Source organism: Hipposideros armiger, unplaced genomic scaffold, assembly GCF_001890085.2.
Source record: "Hipposideros armiger isolate ML-2016 unplaced genomic scaffold, ASM189008v1 scaffold_228, whole genome shotgun sequence".
Taxonomy (NCBI): domain Eukaryota; kingdom Metazoa; phylum Chordata; class Mammalia; order Chiroptera; family Hipposideridae; genus Hipposideros; species Hipposideros armiger.
This window is the reverse complement of record NW_017731578.1, coordinates 2,377,313-2,384,507: the sequence shown is the minus strand read 5'-3', so window position 1 is coordinate 2,384,507 and position 7,195 is coordinate 2,377,313. Positions and strand designations below refer to the sequence as shown.

Here is a 7,195-nt window from a genome sequence, read left to right as displayed (position 1 = left end):
CCTCCTAGCAGAGAGCCCTGCCTGACACCCCTAAATAAAACTTGCTACTTACACAATCTCTCACCCTGCTTTAATCTTCTCAATACCACCCTCTGACGCCCTCCATACCTGCTTGTTGATTGGTTATTACGCCCCTTCTCCCCGCCCCCCAACGTGAGCCCGGAGCAGGGATTTTATCCGCTTGTTGGGTTGCTGTGGGCCCAGCACCTGGGCACCAGATACTCTGTGTTTGCTGCGTGCCTTTGAAGCACCACTGGCAGAAGAGAAAACGGAGGCATGGGGCAACCAGCTCGCCCACAACCTCCCAGTTGACGAGGGGCGGAGCCTCGCGCAGGCTCTCTTGGCCACCCCCGCAGCGCCCCTGCGGCTCGGAAGTAGGCCTGGTTCCCCGCCCACGCTGAGCAGGCCACCCTCTGGGCGGCCCCTCGGCCGTCAATCTCGCGCCCCGCCGCAGCAGAGTGGCGCGCGAGGTGGCCCGGAGTCAGCTCAGGGGATAGGACGAGGCGCTGCGGCCAATCGCGGGGCGCAGGGACGCCAGCTGCGCAGGGCCCGCCTCGGATTGGTCGTCCACCGCAATACGTCAGCGTGGGGGCGGGACTACGATTGGGTTACACCGCGCGGGTCCGGGCGGCTTCAAAGCTGGTCGGGGAGGTGAGCGAGCGAGCGGTGTTTGCAGGTGCCGGACGCGCAGGTGGCTGGGCGCGCAGGTCAGGGCGCGTGCGCAGCAGGTGAGGAGGCGATGTGTGCTCAGGTGGGCACAGGTTGCGTCGCGTAGGTGAGATTGGGGCCGTTGCTTTGGAGGCGCGCTCAGGTGAGGAGGGGTGGCATGTGTTCAGGTGAGGAGAGGCTGGAGGTGTAGGGTCGCCGGTTGGCCTACCCCGAGACGGTTCCTTGGGGACGTTCTGTCACGGTGTTCGGGAGCTCAATGGGGCAGCCGTGGAGGGGCGGAGCCGGGTCAGTGCTGCGTGGGCCCGGTAGGCCCACTCCTTCCCCGGGTGCCCCATGCGAGCGGATCCAGTTTTCTGTTTGACGAAACAAGTGAGCAGCAGCTGGAATTAGGTAGAAGCCGAACCTGAACTGCTTTACTAGAAATGAATTTTTTTTGGGGGGGGGAGGGTAGGGGACGAGGTGGGTCAGGTTGATGCACAGGAATTGTGCAGGAGGCCACAAAAGGCCCCACAGGCCCTCTCTCCTTTTCCAGCCATTCCCACTTTCCAGCTCCTAAAATAATGATATTGCCTCTTTCCTGGACATGCCAGGTCTGACAGTTAAGTTCGAGAGCTTGTTGCAACAATGTGGGTAACCTTTTTTGACATCAGAGGGATTATTCATTATGAATTTGTACCAACTGGACAAACAGTTCACCAAGCTTACTATTTGGAAGTGCTGAAAAGGCTGCGTGAAAAACTCAGACGACCTGAACTTTTTGCCAAGAATTCACGGCTCTTGCATCCCCACAATGCACCAGCTCACACGGCACTGTCTGTGAGGGAGTTTTTAGCCAGTAAACAAGTAACTGTATTGGAACTCGCTCCCTACTCACCTGAACTGGCCCCCGGTGACTTATTTCTTTACCTGAAGATAAAGGAAATATTGAAAGGAAGACATTTTGATGACATTCGGGACATCAAGGGTAATATGACAATAGCTCTAATGGCCGTTCCAGAAAAAGAGTTCCAAAATTGCTTTGAAGGGTGGACTAGGTGCTGGCGTGGGTGCATAGCTTCCCAAGGGGAGGACTTCGAAGGTGACCGTAGTGACATTCAGCAATGAGGTAGGCAGCACTTTTTCTAGGATGAGTTCGTGAACTTAATTGTCCGGCCTTATATTATTGCAAAGGTTTTTAAGGACAGGAATTGCTCTGGTAAGATTTCTGACAAAAGGTAAAGAAAGGCAAGGAGAAAGCTCGAAATGAAGAGCATTTTTATTGAACGTAGTTTCTGAGACCTGTCATTTACTGGGCGTTTCCTGTGTATCGGGCACTGTGCTTCGTGCTTTAACCTTAATTCTCAGAACAACCTACTTGTTAGGCATCACCTCCATTTGACAGATGAGACTGAGGCTCCCGAGAGACGAAGTGACCTGTAGAGTCACGTACTTAGAGGGTGGCAGAGTCCATGCTCAAACCTACAACCCTGGCGACACTGCTTTGTTTTGGGGCAACGGCTCCATCTGTAATGCCTTTAGGGGCGTGGGAGTGTGGGCAGAACACCATCCTGGACATTTGCACCCCCCAAACCCCCACACTGATGGTTTGAGGTGACTGGAGAGCAAGAATTCCTCGCCGACTGCATGGCTTCTTTTGCCTGAAAGTTTGTGCTTCTCACCTGACTTTCTCCCTAGAGCTGAGGAGGGAGCTGGGTAGTCTGCCCGCAGATGCACTTGGCACCCAGCGCCCTGGGCATAGGGCGGGGCACCCTCCTTGTGCCCTCCTGAGTTCTTAAAGCTACTTAGGTAAAGGAACAGGAGCCAGGCCCACAGCATGCCACATTGGGAGTCCAGATTTAAGGGTAACCTCTAGTGAAAAGGACCCTTTTGTCCAATCTTGGTGAAGCAAAAAATGACCCGATGTTTCTGAGCACAATCTGGCAAATCTCCTTTCAGTAGACTTTTGAAGTGTCCTGTTTATTCTGTCCAGTATGTGGATGGCTGGTGTGAGGGAGCTGGAGAGGCCAGGTGTTTGAAGGCCCCCAGGAGGGGGCAGACCTAGCGGGTGGAGTCCTTCCTCTTGTAGGACACTTTTCCCACCGACAAACCAGGACACTTTGCAGGGACAACTCAGGGACGTCCACGTACCATTAAATCTTGGATTACTTCTAACACAATCCTCTTCCGTAACTTGCAGCCAAAAAAAAGGGACAGGTTTATATAGTAGGTCTAGAGCAGAGGAAGCTGCATACCAAGGTAGGACAACTTGCAGACGCGTCTAGATACGAACCAATTCTTGGGGAACAAGGAGTGCGTGTGGGTGTGTATTGTGTAACAACTCATGGAACAATCTGGAAGAAGACCCACGGACGTGACTGGCTCCTGGGGATGGATTGGCGGGGAAAGGGGAGGGACTTGGACGCTTGACTTTTAGACTTGGGTTACAGTGAGCGTAGATGGTGCATCTTTCACAAAGCAGACCCCTACGGCTGCTGTCAGAGCTGCAGTTTACCCTCTAGAACAGCGGTTCTCAGCGTGTGGGGCGCGACCCCTTTGGGGGTCGAACGACCCTTTCACAGGGGTCGCCTAAGACCATCAGAAAACAAAAAGATATTTACATGACGGTTCATAACAGTAGCAAAATGACAGTTATAGAGTAGCCATGAAAATAATTTTATGGTCGGGGGTCACCAGAACATGAGGAACTGTATTAAGGGGTCGCGGCATTAGGAAGGTTGAGAACCGCTGCTCTAGAAGGAGAGGTCAGCGTCTCTGGGGATTTCCTTCCACCGACTGTACACGCCCTTTTTCTGGAGGCCTCAGAAACTGCCCCAGCCTGGACCCCAAGCTGGCCGAGGTCAGCCAGGCCAGAGCTCTCTAGCACCGAGAGCTCAAAGGTGGCAGCCCCTGCATTTGGCAAGTGAGGCTTGTGAATTGCCCGTGGGAGTGACAGCCTCAGAGGGCCGGAGGGGGTGCTCGGATGTAGAAAGCTGCAGGGAAACCCAAGAATCACCCCAGATGCTCATCTCCCTGACCCCGTTAGAGCCACAAGTGTTCCCAGAATTGTGGATCTTATGATGCCAAGAGCTGTTAAAAAACTCTTTGTTGTTGTTTAATTATTTTATTATACAAGCACGTATCTGGGGAAAAGAAGGAAAAAAACCCACCCGTATTTTCAGTGTAAGGTTTTGCTGCTTAGCTTTCTAAATAGTCTTTCTAATGATGGACTGTCTTGTAACTTGTCCCTGTGCTTTGACACGTCAGGGAACTTTTTTCCCTGTCGATTTCAGTTTTTTAAAAAATGGCTGAGTATTCCACTGTATGGGTGTGTCGTTATTTATCTGGTCTTACTGATGGTTATTTAGCTGTTGCCAGTATTTCGCAAATATATGCAGGAAACTCCAGTGCAAGTGCTGACCTCCGCGTGTTGACAGCCAGCTGTATAGGGCCCCAGACAAATTCCCTCAGGAGATGCTGGGCCGACTGGCCCCCAGAACGGTCCTCACACCCGGAGAGACCTGTCACCTCCTCGCTGATTCTGAATTTTATCATTCGTGTTCATCTGAGGTCCAGTTCGGGGCATGTCGGTATTTTTCAGTCTCCCCCCTCCTTTGACTTAACACGTTGCCAGAACAGACCCCCGGCTGTTTGGTAATGATCCAACAATGTGGTCCTGGGTGTATATTACAGTGGTACCTGGGGCGGCCCTCAGAACAGTTAGCATCACCATCATTTCCGTTCGTTAGTCTGAATTTTACTGCACAGCCTCCCAAGTGTGTCTCGGGCGGTGGGGCTGCTGTGGGCCCAGCTCCATCCCACTAGGTCTGTGTGAGGGGAACACAACGCGCTCCACCTTGCTGGCCTCAACCTCGTCGCCTGTAAGACGGGTTTGCTAACGTCCCGCTCTCCAGGGCCGGTGTGGGAATTCAGTGAGCTGGTGTGCGGCTGGATCATGGGAGGCACCCTGTAGCCCTGTAACTGCCTTACCTGCGGTGGATTGTGTCATCCAGTGACATCCTCAGCAGTACCTCCTGTTGTACTTTCCTGCCACTCCTTGAAGGGCGGGGGCTTGTGACTGTAACCAGCAGAATTGCTGGGAGTGGTAGATGACACTTGCCTTCCCAGGCATGGTTAGGAAAGGCGGGGCACCTTCCGCCTTGTTTGCTGGAACCCCACCGGCTCCTCCCCTGACGGCCACCCGGGAGATCACGCAAAGAGCTGGCGCTCCAGCACACCCCCACGCCGTAGCCACCGAGCCAGGGCCTCCCCAAATTCCTGACCCACACAAACAGTGAGAGAGGCTAGAAAGACTTTAAGCCACAAGTCGAGGGGGGATTAGTACGCAGTGGGTAACCAGACACTGTGGGTTCGGGCACTGTGGGTGCATCCCCCTCAGACCTCGGGGCTCTGCCCACCTGAACCTCACACCGCTGCCCTGCGTGAGCCCAGCTGAGCCTTCCTGTGGCCTGCGTGGTCCCGACGGCAGTACTGGTGACAGTGGACCCACCCTTAGGTGAACTCTGGGGAGGCTTGGGGAGGGCTCCCAGCAGTGGGCACCATGACTCCATTTCCTTTGCAGATGGGGAAACTGAGGCTTAGCAAGTGTAAACAACAGGAACTGGCGGCCTTGATGGTGACCGTTGGGCCCCCTGGGCCTTCCCCCAGCCCTCCCTGCTGTGGTCCTGAGTCTCTCATGCCTCCCAAATTACTAAGCCCTCAGGGTGCCAGGAAGCTGGCACGGGGCTTAAGGCACCCATTTTGTTGGTCCCAGCCTGCTGTGGGTGGTGATGGGGGGCCTGGGACACTCGCCCACCGGGCAGTGCTGGGGCCGGGCCGGCTCTCATAGTCCTTATGATCACAGGACATACCTCAGCACAAACCATACAGGAACTTTGAGGACAAGGTTTATTACTGACGGGTCCTGGAGGGCACACAGCATTCCCGGTCACACAGCGAGTACAGAGAGCCGGGCTCTGAGTGCAGACTGCCACTGCCGCGCGTGTTCTCAGCACGTGCTGACGGGCGTGAGCGCGCCCTGGGGGCCCAGATCCGGGCTGAGGGCACAAGCAAGCTTCTAGAAATGTGTCAGAGCGAGTCTGCGGAGAACACGCCGCACGTTCGATGCTGGTCCTCAGGCCTGCGTCTGACTGGGAGAGCGCAAGGCCCAGGCGGCACGTCCCTGACCCTCCACCCAGTCCCACCCGTTGTTACTGAGCACTTACTGCGCCAGACCCCGTGTGTGCCGGGCAAAGGGGCTGTGTGGTCAGGATGCCTCCTGGGCGATGCCCCCTCCATGGGTCCTCGTCTGCTTTTGAACCCCTGAACGCCGAGAGTGTACCTCGCCTTTGGTTCCCACAGTGGGGCCTTGCGTAAATATCATTTGGGTCCTTACCTGCCTTCCATCCTGAAATGCCAGCTCCCTGAGTGTCCTTCATATGTTGGTGTCCCCCTGCAGGCCATTGCTCAACAGGCTGAGAAGGACCAAGCGCGCCTTTGGATCGTAAGAGCCTAGAGATTTTAAAGGGACCAGTTCAAGAAGCGGGACCTCCGTGCTGCTGTCAGAGCCCTTGCCGAGAGGTGGGAGGTAAGCACTGTGGTTCGTGGGCAACCCTTCCGCCTCGGAAAAGCAAAGGCAGCTGCGGCCTCCGCTCTCAGCATCAGCACCTGTCTGTGAATCTTAGGAAAAACAATGGAATTCACCCAGCACGCCTCCGTCTCCCCTAATCCCAGCCGTCATTGCCGAGGACATTACGCGTACATTACAAAATTCAGTGCTTGTGACAGAGGTGAAGGAGCGCTGTAATAAGCGCAGCATGTGTGTGTGGTGTCATTTTAACCCCTCGGAGGCACACTTTTCCCTTTTGGCGGCGTTCTCTGTTTGGCTTTTCCACGCTTAGCTCTGAGGCTGTTCATTCCCTGGCCTTTTGCAATCTCGCAGCTGGGTAGGTAATCGGGGATGATGTTGGCGTAGGCATTGTCTCCACAGCACTATCCGTCCCTTGGGTGCCAGGCCCTCTGCTGTCCCTTCCTCTGTGGCACGCGCCTGTGTCGGCTCCCGAAATGGACACAGCTTGGTGTGGAAACAGGATCGGGGCGGGTGGGGTGCTGACTGGGTCAGTTTTGGTATCTTTTTTCTTCACAACAAAGTGTATCATTTCCATCCCCCTCTCCCTATAGTGATTCTCGTCCCATGTGGACTGTCCCTTCCACTGCAGTGTCGTCCTGGCTTTTATCCTTTCGTTGGGCGTTACCAGCTTTCTCATCTCCTGTGTCTCCTGACTTAGCGGCTAACCTGGGAATAGAATTCTAAGTTGAACAAAGTTTCCTTTAGAATTTTTAAAGTTTTCCATCATTGTCTTCCACAGCCCAACTGGCTGTTAGCATGATTCTTTTAGATTTTTTTTTTTAAACATTTTTATTGGGGAATTGGGGGGATGGGAACAGTGCTAGGGAATTAGGGGAAGGGGAACAGACAAGTTGCTGTTGTTTTGTTCTTCAGTCTAGTTGTGGAGGACGCTGCTTCACTGGCCCAAGTTGGCACCATCAT

At 54.4% G+C, this 7,195-nt stretch overlaps 1 protein-coding gene across 2 annotated transcripts in view; it reads left to right on the top strand.

Annotated features, from left to right (window-relative positions):
* Positions 1–584: 584 nt before the first annotated feature.
* DHCR7 (7-dehydrocholesterol reductase) overlaps positions 585–7,195 on the top strand; it is an 18,064-nt gene continuing 11,453 nt past the window's right edge. Inside the window, exons 1-2 of one of the 2 annotated variants that reach the window (XM_019654730.1) lie at positions 585–728; positions 6,104–6,232. The gene's annotated coding sequence lies outside the window, so the exon portion shown is untranslated. Of the gene's footprint in view, positions 752–6,103; positions 6,233–7,195 lie in introns of both variants that reach the window. The other variant, XM_019654731.1, reaches the window with a different exon arrangement.